This window comes from Castor canadensis, chromosome 14 (assembly GCF_047511655.1).
Source record: "Castor canadensis chromosome 14, mCasCan1.hap1v2, whole genome shotgun sequence".
In the NCBI taxonomy this organism is placed as follows: domain Eukaryota; kingdom Metazoa; phylum Chordata; class Mammalia; order Rodentia; family Castoridae; genus Castor; species Castor canadensis.
In genome coordinates, this window is record NC_133399.1 from 114296994 (window position 1) to 114320051 (window position 23058).

Consider the following 23058-nt stretch of genomic DNA (forward strand, 5'->3'; position numbering starts at 1 on the left):
AATGGCCTGAAATGAAAAGGTACTCACTTTACCCGTTTCTCAGTAACGGTAAGAATTACTCACTGGGGTGGATGAAGTCACATGCATGCAAAGAAGACCCAAAGTGCCTGTGCTTGCATCACACAAAGTTAAGGTAAAATCTGCGTGTTCCTCATGACAACTTCTGCTCGTCCATCTGGTAAGTCACCAGACCCTCTGGGTTAATCTCAGTGCTGCCAGAAGTCTGGGATCCAGCATGTGCTCGGTGTGCTCATCCCACTGAGGAGGGGAAGGGTGTGAGCATGGTGCCTTGTGCCGTCCTCCACGGTGTGACAGAGCCTCCAGTGCACAGGGTTTGGAAACGCTACCTGGATGCTGGGTTGACTATGGAATTCTACGAGTCGCTTCTCCTTGGGCGTTACCTGTCCAGAGCAGGGGCAAGAGCTCTGATTACACAGGAGTGCTAGCTGACAGGCAATTCGAACCTCATGTTTTGAAAGAAAGTTTAATATACATTACAGCAACTACACAACCAAGTCTGGTGACAACGTTCACTGACAGCTGTGGGACGTGAGAGGACATCTGCCTTCAGGAAGGTGCAGAGAGACAGTCAAAGGGCCCCTTTCTGATGTTTTTGTTTTGTTTTTATGTGCTGCAGATCAAACCCAGGGCCTTGCACAGCCTAGGCAAGTGTTCTACCACTGAGCTACTCCCCAGCCCTTAAGTGGCTACACTGTGTGTCTGTGTTGATCCAGAGTGGAAACAGACTGACAGTTTCACAGGAAAACGTGGACATAGAAGAAACTATTCAGCAGCGTGGGACACCCGTTTTCTTTTATTTCTGTTGTAAGTATTATGAGCTTCCCAACAGAAAAGGTTTAAGTTAAAATTTTATTCCTGTGAGGAAAGTCAGAGTCAGTGTTGCTGAGTTTATGTAGAGAATAAACAACCTCCACTGTCCTCTTTAACTCTAATTACTCATGAACTTTGACCTTCTCCAAGAAATGGGATACATCCAGGCCTTGGTTCTCTGCAATAATGATTTTTACCCTTCCCCGTTTATCAAGAGCCATCTATATGTCGCACACAAGAAACCTGAAACCTGAAAACTGCTATGCGACAGCACAAGCCATTGTCACCGTGGTTAAACTCCAAGAGTTTAGTGAGCAAGGGAGAGAATGAAGAAAGACAGGGAGCAGTGAGGAGGTTAATGAGGCACCCGATCCAGGGTGTACCTTGTGCTCTTAAGGACCCGCCAGGAGCCAACCTGAATGGAGTTCAGGGAAAAATTTCTCACTAATTGGTTTGCTACGTACTTTTCGGGGTTGTTACCTTTCAGCCTCTCTGAAAGCAATGGGGCAGATCCTCTGGTTTGCAGTTACCATGCAACAGTGCCTCCTAAGAGGAGCTTCTCACATGGTGGACCCCACCAGACTGTACATGTGAGTTTGTGGCATTTAAGGAGCTCTTTTTGCTGGTCTATATTTTGAATAGATCCAAAAAATACTTAAAACAAAACAGGCTGGGGGCATGGCTCAAGTAATAGAGCACCTGCCTAGCAAGCTTAAGGCCCTGAGTTCAAACCCCACTGCTACTAAATATATATATACATATTGATAGGACAGGAATTAATCTGAAGTGCTAAGAGATTATCTCTGTGTGTTGGGAATTGGGTCAATTTTGTTCTCCCTTTTTGCTTATCTGTACTTCAAGTTTTCATCTATAATTAAAAGTACAAAAATAAATAAATAAATAAATAAAATAGGAGCTCTTTAGAATATGGGAGCCTATTATATAAAAGGGAACAGTATGTATATATCCTGTAAGCCCTGTACTATGTTTGCTGCAGAATAGTATAAGCACACATACAATTTTACTTAATAGGAACCTAAGATGTAATAGGAAATAATAGGCGTCTCTTCTCTTCTGCCTCCACTGGGTTAAAGCAGTTACAACAGCTAGTTGTAATAATGAAATATTTACACACATAAACAGAATGACTATTTTCATAGAATTTGGAAGCAAAGTCAGACGTGCAATGGAGCCAGGTAGTACCGTTCTTAGTGATTAAAACACATTTGAAATACTGAATTGTCAAAGCTAAATAATTTCCAACTCAGAGTTTCATGCCTGAAAATGCCTCATTTTATGAATCACTAGCAAGAGCTAGTGATTCATCTCTCATGGATGCTGGAGACAAGAGACAGCTGGCTCAGAGACAGGTAAGAGCTTCGGTGGGGCAATCATCAAGCCGTCAGCATGCATGATGGTTCCTTGAGACACGATTCCCACAGAACATGCACAGGTGGCCAGGGCACCCCTGCACACTCAGAGGGTCACAGACAGGAGCCCTGAGCTCATATGGCCAGCCTGCCTGAGCTTGGCACTGGTGTAAGTCATGATTTTTACTGTTGCAGATATCGATCCTGCTCCTTCCTCCAAAGGTAAGCCCTGGCTTTATCCTCCATAATGTTAAAAAATGTGTGCATCTTATAAAACAGCTTAGAACAAAATGCCGCTGAAGCATTTCCTGCAAATGTGAAGATGTACGAAAGACCCATCAAAACCACATCCCAACAACCACAACAACCCAAAATTCAGTACAAATTCCTGGTAGTAAAAATATTCACTTGTCGATTGCTTCCTAAGAGCCAGGTGACATACAAACATTTTAAATACTTAATAGATGTGGCCAACTGTAACAGCACAGCAGTGTAGATTCTATTAATTACTTTGTTCCAGTGAGGGGCAGGAGGCTGGCTAGAGGGAAATAACCTGCTGAGCGGGACCTGCTTAATAAGACTCACCCAAGACTGGGCGTGCATATGGCGTCATGTGCTATTTGGGACACACTTGCACAAACGGTGCCTGACATTGTAGAAGTTTGTTAAATGCCTATTGGGTGAAGACACATTCACAACATAGTCAAGCAGATAGAACGAGAATGATACTATTTGCAGAGCAAGTATCAGACATGGATGAGAAAAATACTTTGTAGAGTTCGTAACAGTAAGCTTCATCTGTGAGCCTCTAGATGTATTTTTAGGTTGTTACAATCCGTACCAAGTGCTGTTAAAGGATCAAAACAAACACAAAATCTGTCACCTTTGGATTTTAATCAGCTTTGAAATGTGGTCTTGTACTGCACAGAGCACACAAAAAAAAAGCCACCCCTGGACCTCCTGACACTCTCCTCATCATTGTCCTTTGAATCAAGCCATTACAAGGCCTGTAGACATTCTCAGGTCTCCTTTGTGCAGAGAAATACATTGTAAGTGTGGGGTTTCACCCACAAGCTTCCCACTCATCTCCTGCCATTTGAAAATGAAGGGAAGTGACGATTAGGAGATAAGAGCCCTTATTTTGGAATCATATTACTGAGTGTGCCTTTCTGAATTCAAGGAATTGTTAGCATCTCAAAATGGGGGTTAAGATGTGTGTGCTTATTGAACTAGTATGGGAATTAAGTAAGACAGTATCGACAAGTAACTCAGTAGACTTCCCAGCATGTATATTAAGTGTTCAATAAATGTTTAAAGTAAGAAATACAAAGGACCTCCAGCTGCCACATTTGAAGGTTCAGCCACAACCTCCTGTTTTCCTCCTTGACTCTTTTACCCTCCTCTTTGCCATTTTAAGTGATCTGACCTCCCTACTTCCTCAAGTTTCTCTTGAACCGGGCACCCCACCAATCATGGAATAAGGAAGTCTAAATTTAAATAACATGAACCAGTGCTAAACCTCAATGTGAGGCTTCAAGGAGAAACAAGCCCTCCTCAACAGGGAACAAGAGAAGTGGAAATTTTAGCACAATGCTAAATCAGACCCATAGTAAAAGGCCAAGAGCAAAAAATAAAAAGTTCTGAAAACACAGTATATTTAGGCTACAAATTTACCACAAAAAAAAGAGTATACACTGAAATGGTATAGATGTACAGGCACAGTGGAAACATTGCCACCAGACAAGCAAAGGGTTAAATTATGTGACTGTGAGACACTGTGACACGACTGGTTTTGTACAATGGGTTTGATGTGTAATAGGGAGATTGTCTGGTAGAGAGAATAACAAACAGATTTTCTCATCAGCCCAACTCTGACCTTAGCAACAGTCTGTTTGGTGCAAGTCTGACTAATAGATTTTAAATCCAACTTGGGTATATAGCACAAGAGGGCAATTACTCCAGGATGGGGCTTCTGGTTGGGGGATTAGCCATGCAGCTTACTTCCCCCTCATCCTCCTGTTTGACTTTGGGATGTTCCTTAGCCCTGCTTTGAAGGATGGAGAGGAGATGGAATCCAAGTCGGACACTGCTGCTCCTTGTTAGTAGTACTTGTCAAAAGTTTGCTGGGGTGGGGGTGGAAATGAGTGGGGAAAATCTAACTCTATGGTTTCAGTGCTCCAAGTCACCCTGCCCCCACTAGCATGGATAAGGAGAGGTGGCTGCATTTATTCCTATTAGTCATAATCTGTAGGGAAGGAGATTTGATGGCCGAGTATGGTTTAAAAGAGCATCCTCAGAAGAATCACACTGCTCACTCCTGAGCCCACGAGAGTAAGAGCACTAATGACAATATTTGTTAGTTCATAATGAGGGAAACTCAATTATCACAGAGTCGGAAGCAAGCAATTTTCCAGATCTCAGGGAAGACCCCAGGAGAACACAAATGCATTTGAAATCTAAGTAAGGAGACATTAAAAACATAAATTAAGTATGAGGTTCAGACACTGCCTACTCAAAAGCATTTAATATGGTAGAAATCCAAACTTCCTCACCTTGCAGGAAGCACATGAAGACGTATGATGCCTCATGTCGGGTGGCTTGGTAAATTAAAATGCACTGTATTTGTGATTTCAGACTCTGCCTGAGAAGTCATTCTAAGCTATTTTAAGGCATGACTATTGTCATCTGTTGGAGTCTTGGGACCTTCTCTCCGTTCTCAGCATCTGTGGTTGGGAATACAGTGATATAGAAGGCATACTGCATCTTTTCCCAGGTGTGGGTCCCTTCTCAGAAGCATCGGGAAGGCTCTTGAAACCCTGTGGACATGGTGCTGAACACTACACTGAAAACCTTCTCCCTCCACAGCTACATCAATAGGCAAGAAGACTCCGTTCCACCTGGGCTCACATCTTCAAGCCACCTCAGCACACACAGATGTAGAATGCCTGTGCGCCTGGAAACACAGGCCTTGGAACAGGCAGTACGGTCCAGAGATAACCCCAGCCAACAAAGCAGCAGCAGGTTCATGTCAGTGGTCTGAGAATGTTTTTAAGTGGGATTAAATAATGATCATATTTAAATCACAAGAGAACTTGATGTTTAACACGTGGGCCAAATAATCATCTACTTCTCATTGGGCAAGTCTATCATCATTCTGTTTGAAAGTTGATGGATTGGATAAAACTCCCCTACAGCATGCTTTAACATGGGAGAGGATGTCAGGGAAGCCCTCAATGGAAAATCCATTTTCCTGAAAAGGTTCAGAGACCCTGAGATCCCCAAAGGGCCTGATCAGGACCACAGAGCTCTGTCACCCTCCTTGGCTTCATTTGAGCACCAGCTTGATTCCTCCTTCAAGAAAAAGGATGACTGGGAAGCAAGCCCTCAGCTCTCGCTCAGCTGCCTGCCATCCTGAGCCTGGGGCTGAGGTGATGGAGCTTCAGGCTGGCACTGGGTGGAGGAACCTGAGTCACACCAACAAGAGTGCTCTGTAGAGTGGTAACAACCAGCCCCACGAGCAGGAAACACACCCTCATGGTGCTAACCCGCTGGCAGCTCAGGGTTGCTTGGTACTTGAGAATATGTTGGCATTACACAGATAATAAAGCAGAAGCTTATTTGCTTTTATTTTATCAAATCTCATGTATTTATCAGATTCCTGTATTTACATGATTTGTATTTAGGTCAGTGAAAGCACTCCATAAGATACTGAAATGGTGCATGGATACAAGTCATTGTCCAAACCTATAGAAAGTCCAATGCCAAGACTGAACCTAAGGTAGACTATGGATTCTGGGTGATGGCAAATGTCAATGTGGGTTCATTGATTGCAACAAATGTACCACATCAAGGTGATGTTGAAAATGGGGTGTAGAGAAATTCTCTGTACCTCCAGCAATTTCACTGTGGACCCAACACTTCTCTAAGGAATAAAATCTTTTTAAAGATTGGGTAAGTGCACAAGTCAGAAGTGTGCAACTCTATGTTATTGCAAAATGAACACAGCCAAGTAGCCACCATTTGCATCCAGAAATAAACTCTGACTGGATGTCTACATATAGACCTCACGTTGCTCTTCCTCTTTCCATGGCCTCTGGGTCCAGCTCTGTCCTGGGTGATGAGTATACAGTGTTAGGACTGCAATAGGAACCCAGGAGTGAACCTGGGGTCAAGTGGGGGAGGCTTCAAAAACTGCTGTCTCTCCAGAATGAAATGGCTCTATGTCATGAGTGAGCTATGACAGAAACATGGACAGACATGCTTGTGTCTTTCCACAATGTCAGAATTTATTGAATAACAACAAATTCACAAACTACATCAATTTTGTAGCATTTGATTTGCCAATTACTACTGATGTCACTTGATGATAGCCATGGACAATTGGCAAACAGTTTCTTTTATTCCAATCTTAATTACTAATATTAACTCTCAGATCAAACATTACACCCTATGCAATGATACATAGGTTACAGAATGGCTAAGAAAGAGTTAAAGCAGCTATAGTGTTCAAAGAGACCTTGCCTAAAGCAAGAGCAGAGATCTCACACAGATGCACAGTTGATGCAGGTAGTTAGATTAGATATTAACCCAGTGACTGAGCGGTGAGACCTGGTGTGTCCAAATGCAGAGCTAATTCTAGGTGCAATGTTGATTCAAGGTAGAGCTGCTCCCAAGCTTACTGGATCAGGACTCTGGGTGTGTAGATTCAAGTAGGTCATGTCAAACAAAGGGACTGAGTTTAGCTGAAGCGTGGGAACAGAGTCAGGAGTTCATCAGATGTCAGTCCTTGAAGTGTGCACCAGAGGGTCTGGTGACAGCTCACCGTGTGCCACCATACCACAGAGTCGGGTGGCCCTCCATGCCCCAGGTGAAGATGCAGCATTATTCTTGGGAGTTGGTGGGCCTGGTTTTTCTGATATGGCTTTATATGCTCATGTGTCCATGTGTTTCTGATTTGGATTGATAAGTTCATAGGTGGTAATCATCTATTTGCATAAATAAGTTACTTATCAGCACGTCCCATGGTTTGTGCTGGGCAATGGGTGGTTGTTTCCGTACACAAACAAGATGCGAGTCATTCTGCCTCAGCATTTGTGCTCAAAGTGGAGCACACTGCTGGTTTATAACATAACGCAGAGAAACTAAAGCAGATACCTTAAAAGCAACTGAGACCAATAGGAAAAGGGGAACAGGAACTAGAGAAAAGGTGAGATCAAATTATCTAATTATCAAATTAGATAAAGAACTATCTTTATTATTCAAAAGTGTTTCTGCAAAGCCAAAAAATGGGCCTAAATGACTCCATTCTGTGTCTGGACTCCATGTTCTGTAGTCTCTCACCTAACACACACGCACAGGAAATTAATGTGAGTCGACTCCCTGTATAGCTATCCTTATCTCAACTAGCAAAAACCCTTGTTCCTTCCTATTATTGCTTATACTCTCTCTACAACAAAATTAGAGATAAGGACAAAATAGTTTCTGCTGGGTATTGAGGGGTTGGGGGGGAGAGGGAGGGGGCGGAGTGGGTGGTAAGGGAGGGGGTGGGGGCAGGGGGAGAAATGACCCAAGCCTTGTATGCACATATGAATAATAAAACAATAAAAAAAAAGAAAGTACTGCTGTATACAGTGTGGAGTCGTTAGAGCAGGGCGTGACTCGAAAGCTACCTTACACCTACCATATGGGGTCACTTGGGTCAAGACAGGATCTGAAAGCTACTGCTCTGCACCGTGTGGAGTAACTCTGGAGCAGGGCACAGCCTGCTCTCCACACTCTCCAAAGTGAGACTTGGGCACCGCAGCAGACAGAAAGGAAGGTATTCGTGAGCTGGAAGGGGAAAGGGGGACTGGGGATTTGATGTCACGTACCTCTCAGGGCAGCACAGTTCCCCTGCAGAAACAAAGCATAAGCATTGTTCTAGGCAACAAGGGAATTTCCTGACTTCAACTCAGACTGATAATAAGGTTGGTATTTATTAATTATACTGCTGGAATATCTAATTCTAGATTGAAAATGACAGTCCCTTTATGACTCCAGAGATGCCCAAATCAAGGCAGCCTCATTAATCTAACAAATGAGAGTAAGGTGCAGACCTTCCTTGTCTGCATCATTATCAAATAACTGCCTGGGTTTTAATGAAGTTTTGAAAAATCCGCACAGCCAAGCTCAGCAGCTCTTGCTGACACGGTGCTGAGTGCCTATTTGTTTATCAGCTCCTGGCAGCCTTTAATCGCTCTTCCTAACCAGGAGCCGTCTGAGTTCATGTTAATTAGACATTCAGTTCTAGCTCTGTGGAGGTTGCTGCTGCCTTAAGGGGGACTGTACAAGATGGTGCCCACCCCCTCAGGCTAGGAGTGCTACATTTGCCTTTGTTATCAAGAAATCAAGAATGCTAAGACCAAATGAAGGGCACCCTGCCTTTCACTGGACAGTTGCCTGTGAGGTTAGCTCCACACAGATATTAGCACCCTTCCCTGTTTCTTACATGTGTCATGTGTGCCTCCAGTCCTAGCAGCTGCTGGCATCTCCTTTCCTGGGAACAGACTTTCCACTTTCACAAAAACAGAAGCGTTGGGCTCCAGGGTCCTTCATCCTCAGGAAATGGTTCTGTAACCAGCCAATGGAAGACCCAGAACCTGAGCTCAGCAATGACTCTGGGGTCGGAAGATTCTGTAACAGCAGAAGAAGGTCCTCAGTGAGTACGTGGGTTGTGGCTGTTCTTGTAGGATCACCTGCATTTCAGGAACAAACAGTTCTCACTGTTGATTCATTTCATGCCTTATCTCCTATGCCTCCCCCTTTCCCCACTGTGAGACTCCTGAAGGGTTTCTTGCCCTTACCCATCCCTTGGCCCGACAACTGGGTTCGCGACAGTGAGTCACATAAATAAATAAATAAAGTAACCTAGCATGAGCTGGCACTCTCCACTGAGCGACAACCAGCCAGGTGAGACGCCAGCAGGTCAGACATGCAGAGACAACACCCTGCTGCTGTGTGTGAGCTCACCTGGAGCCAGCCCATGGTGGGTACATCATTCAAACTGCTGTACAAATTTCAAGTGGAAGCTAGTTTCCAAAATTGCATAAAATACTTCAACAGCAACTTCGAAAGCTCCGTCACTAAGCAAGCAATCTGTTAGCCTGAAGTTGACTTAAGGAAGTGAAGGGGACAAATGACAGAAAGAACAAAGTTTGCCGATTTTTCATCACTGTGTCAGAAATTCCTTCTCATCAGAATCATACCAAAGAAAAATATTTTCTCTATGGTTAGGATTATTATCAAATTAGATAAAGAACTATCTTTATTATTCAAAAGTGTTTCTGCAAAGCCAACAAATGGGCCTAAACGACTCCATTCTGTGTCTGGACTCCATGTTCTGTAGTCTCTCACCTAACCGTGCTCATCTTTTTCACACCGGACCCAGGCAGTACCTTCTCTGCTCTATTCTGAGAAGCAACAGTACCCAGGGACTTGGAAAACGTCTCCAGGCCAAACCTCACCCCAGTCGAGGTGCTGTTCTACTCAGGATGCCACCCCGCCATCTGCCAAAGGACCAATATCCACCTGCTCCACTCCCCCTCCATGTTCCTACAACCCCCACCTCGCAAAAGCCCTTAAAACCTCACACCAATTACCCCACAGAGCTGATACTGCCTGTGGTGTCTGGCCCCTTTCCTCACTTGGAAAGTGAATAAAACTTTGCCTCTGCTTTAACTCTTGCCTTTGGGAAATCGTTCCCACCCCACACAGTGCTCACACAACTGGGACCTAACCATTCTGGTGGCCCAATGGCAAGATTCTTCCTCTGTTCCACTGCCCCAATCACAGGACAAAACTGTTGATAATTTGCTGAGTCTCATTTTCATTTGGGGTCTCAAGGGGAAGACATGTCTTCATACATGACGGCAGTTTTTCGTAGGCTTAAGACTTAAAACTCCAATAGGGTCTGTCATCACCCTCTAGGTGAGGTCTGTGGGGGAGAAGGAAAACATTCCTCACCAGTCCTCATATCTTCATTTCAGGACTTTCTCTGCAGCTTTCAGGATGGTAAAACTCAGGAAGTCCCTCTGGGTTGTTCTGAGAGGGGACACTTCTTCTGAACTCTTGGCCTAAAAATATCCAGACCCCCCCACCCAGATCCACTCCCCTCTTCTTCCTTTTAGTTATCATTATGGGCAACACTTTAATGTCACTCTTACTTGAACTTTTCTGCTGTAATTCTGTGCCCTTAATACTCTAAGCTCCTGGACCGATTTTGCCATTCCACTCTCTGCCGGGATAGAAAACCAGCTGCTCTCCTAGGACATTTTTTACGCTGCTGGTTAAAGTCCAAGCTGATTCACAAGGCTCCCATCTGTCTCCCCTCGCTACCAATTACAAGAAACTCTCTAGACTATCATAACAGTCGCTGAGGGTACCAAAGAGAGAGACAGGAAAAAATTCCCATTTGCTTGTTTGCTTGTCTTCCTTTTGTGCTCATTTTTATAGCATGTCTTTCATTCCATCCGAAAGCCCTGTGGAAAAATCTTGTGGGTTCCACAGAGAAAGATAAAAAACACCAGGTTCCCATCCCTAGGTCAACCAAGCTGTGGTCTCTGAGTGAGCTCTACAGGACCCTGTGGGAGGGAAAAGATAAAAGGACTCACCAGGCAGCAGCAGCAGTGACCCCAGCAGAGGGTTCCTGTCACAGGCAGGAGGGATCCTTGGACCCATGAGTTTTACAGACTAAGAGCACAAAAAGAGGGGAAAAGGATAGGAGGTAGAGAGGATGGAAGAGCACGGGTAAAAGATGCAGAAGACCCTAGGATGTGGATTTCAGGCTGCCCCATTGCTCACAGCCCAGACCCCAGAATGGAGCACAGAGCCACAGCTCTGCCCTTCCTCTCTGGTTCAATGGAAAACCACAGTGCAGAGGACGGAAATAACTCTGGGTACCCACACACCCACACATTCCCTCTGCAGAGGCCTGGCCTTACAGGTATCTTGTCTGCCAGGACCCAGGTATGGGGTATGCATTTGGGCTAAGGAAGCTGACGGACAACCACCCCTTTGGATCCTATTTTTGTCCATGGGGAAGATAAAAAGTAAAGGATGAGTGTCCTAACTCAAAACGCTCCATGTCACAAGTCAGGGACAGTTATAAAAATTTTAAGATCTGTTACTATCTATATAAAAAAAAAACTGTAAGTTCCTTCTTTCTACCCTTTAGGGAAAATTATAAGTAACTTATGACTAAAAGCTCTGACACTACTCTAAATTAATAAAGTTGTTTACATGTGCTATTTTAATATTAATTTTTAATTAATTCCATCAAGCATTGAACAAAAGCTTCTTTTGTCTCTGGAATTCCAGAAAACAACTAACTAATTACTGTGGCTGATATTCAAGGTTATTTCTCATTTTTATGTACACTTAAATTGATTTTCTTGGCATGCCTAATTTAAAACTTTGTGTGTGTGTGTGTGCTTGTGTGTGTGTGTGTGTGTCTCCAGGATGGTTCTTAAACTGCTAAGATAAAGTTAATCTGTAAAACCTGCTGTCTCTTCAAAAAACATCACCTAAAGTTCTTATCTCCTAAGGTCTGGAGAAAGTGCAGACATCCGAGTATTAACCACCAGGCTCGAGAGCAAAAAGGGCCACTTTGGACTCAACCAGCACCTTGCAGAAGGGGTCTTGAATTTGGTTGTGTGGACAAATGACCCTCATCTGTTTTATTCCATCATACATATAATTTTAATTGAGTTCTCTTTGACAATATGTGGGTCTATCAACAAAGATATTTTCTGTGAATTGTTTTTTCCTTCCTGGTTCTTCATTAAAATATAAGCTTACTAAGGGTATTTCATTTTATTAGGAAAAAAAGTTTTGTCTGAGTTCAAAAGTTTCAAAAAGTTATTTTAAAATGCTTTTAAACAACTAAAGACTTTGTAGAGTAAGCTTTGTCCTAAAGCACTGTTCCAAAACCGAAAAAAGTTTTGTAAATGCCGCAATGTACCCCCAGAACAATAATTTTTTAAAAAATGAAAAAAAAGAGGTTAGAGGAAAAAAACAGAGCCATTGTACAAAATGTTTTTAAAAACCACTTCATAAATTTGGTTAAGTAACTATAATTTTAAGTGACTTTAATACATTTGGTGCCCTATACGTCTGTGACTAAAAATATGTGGTGCTGTGTATCTAAATTTTATGACAATGTACAAATATTTGTGGAACTGAAGAATGTAAGTTTAATACAATGTAAAATGTCCAGCCAATGCTATCTTTTATCCAAGATACATTGTATCTAGATCTGCTACTGATGAAAATGGTCAGCAGGACCCCTGACATTTCTGCCGCTGATGGTCATTCCGCCCCGTGGGAGAAGTCTGCCATTTGGGCATCCCGCAGTTCAACACCTGACCTACAACTGTTTCCCCTGGCAGGAAGAGCATGGTTGTATATATGAAATGCACTTGTGCATTGACAAGTAGGGGTATTTGGGGTCACTGGACTGTCCCCTAACTTTAGGGAGATCTGAGGTTTTGATTTTTGCCAGTGCCTAATGCATTATTTTACATACCAAAGAATCTAAATTTAACTCCCAGGAGAAAAGTTAAATTAATATGTACATATGACATCTGTGTAGCTGTGATGCTGATTGTTGCTTGCTCCTTTGTATATTAAGTGTATTTATTTTCCCCAAATATATAAGCCTTCTAAAATACAAACCCAAGGAAAAACATTCCTAAGCAGGTGTTCTCCAAATTAAAATTGTTAATGAGGTTAGCCATTTACAGGTTTGTTACATGTGCTCCTAACTTAACGAGGGGAGCGTGATGGTGCTGGTTTAATGTGTAAATATAAGTACTGTCTAAAAATGCCGTGTGAAATGGAAATTAGACCATTCTGTCAGTTGCTAAACTGTTCTTCAAATTTTTAACCACAGCTATTCTGTTTTGTTACACATGTTCCAGTGTTTCTGGAACATTTACAATCAAACCCATGAAAAATGACACTAACAAGTACTTATCTATTGAAAGAGTTAGCTTTTAAAATATTGCATTTGGTGTTCTTTTTTTATTTTCCTTATAAAATTTTGTGACTACTATGAATTGTTGTTCTACATAGGTACAACTTCTAACAATAACAACTTAAACAACATTTTTAAAGATATTCAGACATCACCTTTAAAACAAATGAAATTGAACTTAATGAACTCCACGTAAGCCCAGCCTAAGAACCACTTCTTCTGAACTTCGTTGTTGCTTAAATTCGGACAATCTTATTGACACTGACTCCCACCTGATCCATTTGAAGTGGGATCAGAGCAAATCAACTGGGCATCTCATCCTAGAAATGAAAAAATCCCCACTAGGACAATGCTTATCCTCCCACTTCCGTCGAGAGGGATGACGAAGCAGGCTCCATTTATGGTTTGCTCGGGGCTGCACTCTCTCCACCCTCTCTGAAGGAATCTGCCATTGCTGTGCAGCAGAGATGCAAGAGCAGACCTTGTGCAACTTCTCCAGCCGCCACACGTCGGGAGTCAAGAGGGAAAAGCAGCAGTTAAATTCACTCCCACCATAGATCATCATTGAGCACAGCAGATGCCATTTCGGCACTGTCAGTGTAGAAATGGTTAATGACTTCTCTCATATGTGTTGCAGCTGCTTTTGTGGAGGACGCAATTATTATCTTAGCAATTGAAGCATGCTTGGCTCCAAATAGTACCAACTCCCAGCGTCACCTCCCGACGCCCTGCACGTGCCTCTGCCCAGTGTCCTCTATGTGTCCTTGACAAGCAGGATTTACACCCATCACTGTCGTGACAAGCTCCTCAGTAAAAGCAACTCTGGGGGAAAAGAACAAAACAGTATTTCCACAAAGCTGTAATTCTATGACTATTCCTAGTCTAAAACATCTGACCACTAATCATGAAAAAACTATAAGTAGATCCAGCATTCATCACCAGAAAAAAAATAGAAAGAATAAGTGTGCTACAACAAACAGAAGTCCATGAATTAGAAGACTTAAAACCCATCACAGTTTCTCTGGTTCTTTGAAAAACAGAGCTGTGCAAGAAAACATTTGAGGTGGCAAAGAATCAAGTTAGATTGTGAGAGTGAATTGCGTATCTTTGCATCGTGTGTTTGGAACATGTGAGTGGAACAGAAGGACATGTCACCCACCAAGCCCTCGTGACTCACCACTGTACATAAAGCAACCAGTCAGCCGTGGGGACAGAAGCAGCCATGTTGGAGATGCACCAATGGAGCCCCATGGTGTGGAATTTTCTCAGGGGTCCTCATCCACCCAGTCTCCTTTCCCAGGACAAAGTGAATCTGGAATTTCATGTGATTTGGAGACATTTGGAAGCTTCACCTTGGTGGCTGAAGCCATCTGTGGTGACATTTCCAGGCACTGTGTGGAAGTGGAACAAGGCTGCCCTAGGCAGGTGGAGCCTGTCCTGTCTCCAGGTAAACAGTCATGGTCTAAATGTTGGAAAAGTGAGGCAACTATTCCCTGTGTGTGTGACACCACTGCCTTTCCAAAGAGACTTTGAGGACTGATTGTCTTAAAAGCTATGAAACACATAAACAAACATTCACAAAATAGTAGCTCAAAGAACTTCTTTTGGCCTTGCTGGAGTGAGATGTAACTTTCTGTCTTCAACAATGAGAACATTGGGTACAATCTGTGAAGCAACACAGAATGCTGACATTGAAGACAGACACAATCACAGACACAGTCTGTGATTCCTGAGAGCAGGAGCAGCTGAGCCTGGGGTTCCCTGGGGCCTTCCAGACATTCACCCGTGTCACAGAGGAGGGAGAAAGACCCCTAGGAGCACATGGAAGTCATGCCACAGGAGACACAGCCAGAATTTTGGGGTCTGTGGAAGGTTTGGAGCAGAGAAACAGCAGGCACAGAAATGGCTCCAGAAACTTGCCCCTTTGCCAAAAGTTGAGGCAGACGTGTGGAGGGAAACCAGGAGGATGGCGAGTGGACACTGGGATGCAGAGGATAGAGTGAGTCCCACCACGTGTGAGCACTAGGCACGAGCTTTGAGAAGGAAAAGCCTCAATGCCACAGTGAGAGCCAGACTCTTCAAGTTAGAAGATCACATCCTCGGAAGGAGGGGAGGAGGCCACGAGGTCCAGGTGACGCTCACTTTTATTTCATGGTTAGAATGTGCCGGACACCTTTGCTCTGTTGCTTCATTTCACATAGTGTCAGCACCCAATTTTACTAACTCAAAAGTACAATGTAAAACACGCTTAAGGACAGAAATAGCAGCCAGGGAGGATGGGTACAGAGGAGGCGCACCCTGGTCTTTTGGAGTAGTCTATGTCACGAGGAACACTGGCTCCCACAGTTAGGATTGAAGCACCTGCAAGAGCAGAAGGAGGCTTTGCATAAAGAAATAGCTTAGTGAAGGCAGTGACTAAGGAAAGGCCACCCCTCCCCACTGCTGCCACTGACTACAGGTGTCAAATTATGGGTACCTGGGGTCAGAGGTTCTGTGAGAGATGGATTATCGGGGCTGAGGGCACCACATGGTCAGAGCCCCCATCTCTACACAGCAGAAGCAAGATCTTTCCAAAGTTTAGCATAAATATACCAGTGCTGTCCTCTGGAAAACCATTTCATCTTTCTAAATCTGAGCAACGGATTGTCTCAGGAGACTTACGGTCTAACTGGGAGAAGAATATTTTAAATTTCAAGTGCATTTCTTATTGCATGTAGCCTACAACATGTCTCGCACACAGTAGGGGCTCGATCCATTTTCACTAAATTTAATTCAGAAAATTCATAGTCTCCATCTACCCAGCTTCCCAGCATACTATTTCAATATTTCATCATAAAAAATACCCTATAAATCTGAAAAGAAGTAGCATGGTTGAGAATGTCTTTAAATTTTTGAGAGGTAATTCATGGTTATTTCTGTAGATAACAGATGTGGTGATGCTCACATTTGGCTGAAATCATGGTGTGCGAGTCACAGGAAATGATTTGTGTGACTGTCATCTGTCCCATCTATGAATCACAATTTCTCCTACAGACTGTTCTCAGCCCATACTCCAAAAATGAACATAAATCTCAAAACAGTAGATTCGCATAGGCAAGCTTAGTGTGGCTGAGCAGAAATACATGCATATTCATGAAGAAAAAGAGTGGATAAAGAGCACAGAAAGACGTATAGATAAGGATGCAGAGAAGACAGTCATCCATCCTGGACTCATGGTGCCTGCCGCCATGTACGGATGTGTTCCTTACAGGAGGGTTTGACAGTTTTACTTAATAATTCTCTGGTTTGCTTTTCTTTGTTTGCTTGTTTGCACTTTGAAAGGCAAATATGCTACATAATTTCTGAAGGATGAATTAGAAGGATGAATCACAACCATTCCTTATGAACTCAAACCTGAGAAGAAAGCAGTGCTTTCCAAAATATATACAGCCATATGGAGTTTGTTCCTCTAATTTTTAACAAAATCCAGCCACACTGCAATCATCACATAGCAAGCCTGTATTCCTTTCAACAGACTGTCATAGACAATCTTGCTTTTTCCCCAATTTCTATGTACACCCACATGCGTACATAGACAATTTCATGCTGATGGATTCTTGCTTGCCTTCTCTTTCTGCCGTAACTCTGCACCCACCAGCATTCAGTCACCCTCTCCTGCAGACGCCCACCTCCTCTCAAAGTAACAGCCTCGAAGCTTCCACGCGTACTTTGCTCCAAGCTCTTGTGATATGATCCAGCAGACTTCCACCGATGCATGCATGTGCTTTTATGTAACAGTCCTCTACGGGCTTCTGGTCAGTATCTTCTTTGCAAACATGAGCTAACGTTTTCCCTATCTGTCTCCATCTTTTCACTGTGCAGAAACCCCAGTGAATTAATTGCTGTACATCAAGTGCACATTTCGGGGCCGCATAAGGTCACCAGGCGTGTTCACCCACCTGATGGAAATCCACTGCCCACAGGGTGCTACAATGGACACCCTTTTCATGCAGTCATTTGGGTACTTGTGTTTCTGTAGGATACAGTCTCAGAAGTGAGCTGCCACGTGACAGGACACACATATTTAATTCAGGTAGAATTTGACAACTTCCTCTAAAAACCAGGTTGCAACAATTTATATTTCTGGAAATAATGTGAGTGCCCAGTGTCCTCCCCCACCCCCATACACTTCCTGCAAGTGCAAAGCATTTTTGCTGCTTACAGTTTTTACCTGTTTGTGCCAGGCATGATGGTGCATGCAGGCTGAGGCAGGAAGATCTCCAGTTCAAGGCCAGCCCGGTGAAGGTAGCAGCAAGACCCTGTTCTGAAATCAAAATAAAAACAAAAGGTCTCAAGTGGTAGAGCACAGCCTAGCATGTGTAAGGTCCTGGGTTCAAGCCTCAGCACTGCAAAAAAAAAAAATTACCACTTTGATGTACACTAAGTGGTATCCCACTGATAGGTTCGTTGGGGTTTTCCTGTCAAACTGTGGGTTTGGCACATTAACTCGTGCATTGCCCTCCTACCACGGGCTCTGCCCAGCCTCCATTTTTTCTATTTCACAAGTTGTCTTTTTCTTTGAGTTTTCAAAAACTACTCACATATGACCCAAGTGAGCAAACGCACCTTTCCATGTCCATCACTTCTGGGCACTTTGTTCTCAGAATCCTCGTGGCGTGGCCTCACTTCTTCCTCTCATGGAGTTCGGTGTTGGCTAAGACAGAATCTCAAACTCCAAGTACTAAAGCAGGAATTTTGTTCTTAGGACTCTGACGAGCCCAAGCTTGGTGATGTAACCCTGATGAAAGGTTTCGTCTTTGTTTCAGAAACAGCCCTCTGGTGTTAACTCATCCTCTCCTGTCCTCTGGTCTCCACGCCCAAAGCAGCCATCATTCTGAGCCATGTTCAGGTGTCCGCACATCTCTCATTCTGTGCTTATCACATGTTCTCTGAGGTTACAGACTGAATTGTGTCACCCCCCCCCGACAAATCCACATGCTGACTTCTGACTCGGCAGCTCTCAGCAGGTGGCAAGGGCTAAAGCAGAGTGGAGGTTGTCCTGATCCCATAGAAAGAAGAGACGCCACATTTTCTACATCCTTTATCTCAAGATGAATGCTTGATTGAGTTCTTCACATTGCAAACATGCATCAAAACACTACCGTTCTCTTCTGTCTCACCTTCCCAGCAGGATAATGAAATGCCAGAGATAAAGAGCAAAGACTTATTTTGGCCACAGTTTTGGAGATTCCAGTTCAAGATGAGTTGTTCCTATTGCATTGGCCTGTGGTGAGACACAATGGCGAGTGTGTGGCAGAGCTGAGCTGCTCACCGCACAGCCTGGAAGCAAAAAGAGGAAGAGGATGCGGATGAGGACAAGGAAGAGGAAGAGGCCAGGGTTGCACTACCCCCTTCTAGAGCTCCTCCACAGCCCACTAGCACCACCCTGGGGACTAAGCTTTAGCACACTGGCCTTAAGGGACACACAAACAAGAGCATCCCCTAGATATATACAGTTGTCATTCATCAGTAAAAATTGAAATGAATAAACAAGAGAAATGATAGAATTCACAAAGAAAATTACACTCAGTAATGCAATTTAACCATTCCAAAACGCATAGGTATTTTAAAACTGTGTGTTGTATACAAATAATACACACAACTTTATATGAGTTTAAAAAGAAAAACAAATTCTAAAAGTAAAAAAGAAGCTTCAGAGCTGTTCACACCTAGAGAAACTCCCTGTGAGGTCCAGGGAGAAGACAGGCAGGACCAGCCTGGGAGACCAGCCCTGCGCCCTGACCCCCAGGCTGTGACAAACACATTTCTGTGTGGTGTGTAGCAGCCTTGGCCCCTCGGCATGCTGACGAATGGAAATACGTCCTCGCACTCGTGGATACGTCTTAGAACATAGCATTTGCTCTTAGACTCATTCTATAAGGTAGCATCTTTGGGAGTTCCTGCAATGTTCCAGCACCAGCATATTCTGGGGCAAAGTCCCGCCAACTATGTGGGTCCCTGGTTCTTTCAGAGCAGCTGTGGGACCACTTGTTCATGGGATGAGACCATTTGTTGCTTGCCCTTTAACTCAGTGACAGATGTGTTCGCTCTCCTGACCAACCTCAGGACTGTGCGTGTTAACTCTCTCTGGGCTTTAAGAGAATTTAAGGTTGCAAATGACTTCTCAGCAGTTCTGATTGGTTTTGAACTGAATAAAAACACATAGAAATCTGGGGGAGAATGAGTGTTTTTCTTTAGTGAAATCTTCCCTTCTAAGAACCTGGAATGCATGTCCATTTTGTCAGAACGGTTATTAGAGTTTTCCAAAATCTGTAGGATGTTTGCTGCTTCTGTGCCCCATTTATTTAGATTACTGATCAAATCAATGTTTGCTAAATGTTACTGTGAGTGGACCCTTTTCTCCTGCCTTTCTCTAGATGTTTAATGAAATGTTATACACTGTTGAACATTAATTTTGAATACAACCTGCTCTGCAAAGATTTTTAATTCTAGTTTCTGTGTAAGCAGAGTCCCTTATTCTACACAGACAGTGACAAAATGGGAAAAGTAGGCAGTGTGCTCACCTGTGTTGTGTCCCCTTGGTTGTTTAAATGCATTGCATCATTCTGATCAGAAACCTTTCATGAATAATATGGCAACTGTGGGATGGCCTACCCAACTCCTGATCTCAATTGAAATTTTTTAGTGTTTTGCTGCTTTGATGATCTTGCTCACTCTGAGTTTGCGTTCTGTCACAAATACTCAGTCTATTCCTATTAACAGGGTGGCATGTAATGTTTTTGTCATGATATTATTTTATTACCATTTTATTGCTGTACTGGGATACACTGTGACATTTATAAAAGTCCTTACAGCATGTCATAGTTGAATTCACCCCTCCATCATTCTCCTTTATCCCCCCTTTCCCATTCCCAGAATAGTTTCAAGAGGTCTTTTTTTTCCATTTTCATACATGAGTCGTGACCACTTCCACCCTCCTACACCCTTGCCTTATATCCTCCTCCATCCCACTGGTACCAACCTCCAGATAAGATCTGTTTTGCCTTCCTGTCCTCCATTTTTCAAAAAAGGTATTTTTGTTTAAGATAGCTCTACAGGGAGTTTCACTGTGACATTTTCATGTATATATATATATATTATATGTATTAGAACTCAAATTGGTTCATGTGCTCTGTTTTTCTCCTTTCTGCCTTACTTCCCTTCTTGTGGTGATTTCAACAGGTTCCATGTAGTGATTGCATTCATATGTACTTTTTGGGAGTGCTGGGAGTTGAACCCAGGGCCTTGTGCATGCTAAGTAAGGACTCTACCACTGAGCTACATCCCTGCCCTTCCTTCTATCCCTAACCCACAGAAAGGCGTCTCAGGACTGCTGACCATGTTTTAACAAGCACATTTTAGCAACTCATGGTGTGACTATCTGAATTTTACCTTTTAATTTGTTGATGAGTGAACCATGCAGACATCTCCTGTACTGTATTTTCACTCTGGAAGTAAGCCCAACAGGCCAAAATATGCTATCCCATTCTTCCTGTACTACATTCTGTGTACACAACTTTTATTTGGAATTTTATATTTCTAGACTTAGGATCAATCAACCTAGACTTTTATCTTCATGGGCTTTTGATAATCAGGCTCGCTGACTAATAGCACAAATTATTCTGATGACAGAAGTTAGAATTGTCTGTCCTTCAAAGTAAGTTGGGTATTAATGACAAAGCATTTGATTCTGCTGACTTTTCCAGTCTCTGAACTGCATGTAGCCTGTTCAAGATCTCCACTGCTTAGAATTTCATGATTTCATTTTGCAAAAAAAGTTGTTTTCTCTGGGTTTTTAACTTTGTGCAATGGGGCTATATAAGACGTTTATATCTGGTGCCACAATTTCCTCCTCATTTCAAATCTAACATGCTTTTCCTCATTTTCTTTTTTCATCGGCTTTAGGAGATGTTACTTACTTCCATTGTTACCTTTTCTACTGTGAAAATTACCTTTCTAATATGCTATTTCCATTTCAGTAACTCGAGCTTCTTGCCTATTACTTCTGGAGAGAAAATTTTGGTCCTGGGTTTTTTATTATTTTGTTATTCTTTTGTACTTAATTCATTTGCGGTTAAATTATTGTGAATTAAAAATCTCCACTAGAAGTTTTATTTGGGAGAGTGCAGATTTTGCTGTTTCCCAGGGATTTAACATCAAACATACTCTATAAACTGTGGGATTCAGTGTCATTCTACGTGACCACGTGGCTCAATTTGCTAGTTGTTGAGGGCATTTTAAAATCACCATTTTTGCTATTCTAATTTTAGCTTTTTCACAGACCCTTGAGATGGGGGAGAATAAAAGTCTTTTTAAGCAACGTTAAGTTGTTACCTGTTTGTTGCAGGGAGGTAAGTCCTGATTGAAGCAGAATGCGGTGACAAAAAAAGCACTGCAGGAAATGTTGAGACGGACCCTGTTGTGTGGGGAGAAGGACTGGCTGGAGAGTCTGGCAGCTGACAACAGGACTGGGACATTTGCTTCCCTATCCCTAGCACAAAGAAGACAAATCCCAGACAACTGCATTTAGCAGTCAGAGGTGACAGGCAGATTTGAGTGCTCCCCAGAGCTGGCCTGTCAACTAAATAGACACCCAGGTTCGGACTACTAACGGTATCTTTCCATCTGTCTGAAAATCTCCACCTCGCTAAGAAAAAATAAGTGTAAGACCGAACACTTATGGAAGCAGCTGTTGGGCTCCAGATTACCAAAGAGAAAACTGAGGCACCCAGTTCAAAATGCTCACAGGTGGGCACCTGTCCTAGTAGTCATAGTACCTGCTGCTCCAGGACCCCGGCTTGCTCCTCTCCGCTGCACACCTGGCCATGATCAGAGCACCTACTGTGCATCCCCCGGTGCAGTTTGACAAGGACCCCACTCTCTGCTTCACTGTGTGCCTGCAAAACTGAAAGGATGCCTTAAATAATCCCTGGGTCGTTTGTAAACCAGGGACACCCTATGTCCTGCAGACACTGCCCAGGGGCCACTTTTCCAAACCTGAAGGGCACAGGAGAACTGTGAAGAGTGAACAATGCACTGTCTTTCTGAATTTTCTCAGATGGACAAATGCTTACCTGGAAGGAATGACCACAAAGCCTGAGGATCAGACTGTTAAGCTACACGGTGGCCCTTTGGAGCTCACGGCAGGTTTTACACCCTTTTTATTGCAGTAACCTCCACGGAGAGCAGCTCTGAAGCGAAGCTACTTTCCCATAACTGTCCTTGCCTTTTATTGTCTTTTCAAAAATACCAAGATATCAGACTGCAATATACACATAAATCAAGTTTTAATTGGAGTGACAGTGACTATTCCCACTTACATGGTGAAGATAATGAACGATGTACGCTGCCCTTTGTCAGAGTGAAAGATTTATAGTTCATTTTCATGGCATTTTAATCATTTCGTTCTGTTTTTTTTTTTAATTCAGCATATTAATTTGGAGAGACTCACTGGAACATTTAAAGTCCCCGTGAACTTGGAGAGAAACATGAAGCCAGCCACTTTCCTTACTCATCATAAGACAGCTGGGAAGGCAGACCTCGTGTGTGTACGTTGAACGTGGAAATGCCCAGAATGCATGCCAGGGATCACCCAGCAAGCAGCTTGAGGAAGAGGCTAATTTTATGCACTGTTATTGATCTGCAAGAAGAAGGAGAGACCCACAGAAGTACCTGACCTGATTCGCTTTAGTGGGCATTCTGCAGGAGTGAGCTCTGTGTTAGCTGGTTCTTTGGATTTTGCAGGAATCATGAGTTGAGTGGTGAGAGATGTAAAAGCCAGAACAAAAGGAAAATCAACTGTGAGGC

The 23058-nt window shown here is 43.2% G+C and overlaps 2 long non-coding RNA genes across 3 annotated transcripts in view; one reads left to right on the forward strand and one right to left on the reverse strand.

The window, feature by feature from the left end:
- The first annotated feature begins 7274 nt into the window (after positions 1–7274).
- LOC141416476 (uncharacterized) lies at positions 7275–9917 on the forward strand. 2 transcript variants are annotated; one of them, XR_012441196.1, is made up of 3 exons: positions 7275–7407; positions 8710–8898; positions 9628–9917. It is a non-coding gene; the product is annotated as an uncharacterized lncRNA (long non-coding RNA). The 2 variants fall into 2 exon arrangements; XR_012441197.1 differs by lacking the exon at positions 7275–7407 and adding an exon at positions 7763–8019.
- A 3104-nt stretch (positions 9918–13021) lies between these two features.
- The window catches only part of LOC141416948 (uncharacterized), a 28673-nt gene continuing 18636 nt past the window's right edge, over positions 13022–23058 (reverse strand). The window contains exons 2-4 of the long non-coding RNA XR_012441593.1: positions 17818–18531; positions 17423–17515; positions 13022–14034 (exon numbers count right to left, since the gene is read on the reverse strand). This is a non-coding gene — a long non-coding RNA (uncharacterized lncRNA). The remainder of the gene's footprint in view (positions 14035–17422; positions 17516–17817; positions 18532–23058) is intronic.